This window comes from Sinocyclocheilus anshuiensis, unplaced genomic scaffold (genome assembly GCF_001515605.1).
Source record: "Sinocyclocheilus anshuiensis isolate Anshui unplaced genomic scaffold, SAMN03320099.WGS_v1.1 scaffold24, whole genome shotgun sequence".
NCBI lineage: Eukaryota > Metazoa > Chordata > Actinopteri > Cypriniformes > Cyprinidae > Sinocyclocheilus > Sinocyclocheilus anshuiensis.
In genome coordinates this window covers 1,191,862-1,193,201 of record NW_015557090.1, presented here as the reverse complement: position 1 = coordinate 1,193,201, position 1,340 = coordinate 1,191,862, and positions in this window count along the sequence as shown.

Here is a 1,340-nt window from a genome sequence, read left to right as displayed (position 1 = left end):
CGGTTGAGCAGACCCGGAATGTGAATGGCACGAAGTGACCTCAGAACCTTCTGACTCCAAAGGAGGAGTTGGCGGGTGAGTTGTGACATGCGACGGGAGTGCAGACCACCTTGTCGGTTGATGTATGCAACGGTCGCCGTGTTGTCCGTTCGGACCAGCACGTGCTTGCCTCGTAAGCACCCTTTGAGACGGTTCAAGGCAAGGTGCACTGCTAACAACTCTAGGCAATTGATATGCCAGTGCAGTTGGGGGCCTGTCCATACCCCCGACACTGCGTGCCTGTTGTACGTGGTCCCCCAGACCGTGGTGGAGGCATCCGTGTAAACCACAGCATGCCTGGAGACCTTTTCTAGGGGCACTCCTGCCCGGAGAAATGTAATGTCTGACCACGGAGTGAAGGTTTAGCAACAGGCCAATGTAACTTGGACCCGGTGAGTGCCGCACTGCCACGCCCACCTCGGGACTCGGCCATGAAGCCAGTGCTGGAGCGGTCTCATATGAAGCAGCCCCAGCGGCGTAATTGCCGCTGCAGCTGCTATATGCCCCAGGAGCCCCTGAAATAGTTTCAGTGGGATTGCTGTCCTGCCCTTGAACGAATTCAAGCAGTTGAGCACCGACCGCGCACGTTCCTCTGTGAGGCATGCTCTCCTTTCGACCGAATCCAACTCCATACCGAGAAAAGAGATCCTCTGCGAGAGTTTGCTCTTTTCCCAGTTGACCTGAAGGCCCAACCGGCTGAGTTGACCCTGTCTGCACAACGTATTCTGAGACTGAGCTAGTATGAGCCAGTCGTTGAGGTAGTTGGGAATGCGAACGCCCTGTTCTCTCAGGGGAACAAGGGCTGCCTCCGCAACTTACGTGAAGACACAGGGCGACAGGGACAGCCCGGAGGGCAGGACCTCGTACTGATATGCTCGTCCTTCGAACGCGTACCGCAGAAATGGTCTGCGGTGCAGAAGGATCGACACATGAAAGTACGCATCCTTCAGGTCGATTGCTGCAAACCAATCTTGGGGACGGATGCACACGAAGATGCGTTTCTGCTTTAAACTCTTGAACGGTTACCAGCGAAGGGCCCGGTTCAAGACACGCAGATCCAGTTGGGGGTGGAAGCCAGGCGAACTGAATCGCATAGCTGAGGCTGATGGTCCGCAGAAGCCAACGAGACGGGTTGAGTTGCGCTAGCCAGGTACCCAGATACTGTGCAAGTGGGACCAGCGGAACCATCGCCGTACCCGCAGTGGGGCAGCAAGGGACCCACTCGGGCGGCTTGTGAGTGGACCGAAGAGGGGTCTGAGTGTGCGGTGCAATGCTTACCTGGTTCCACAGTTTGGCAGAGA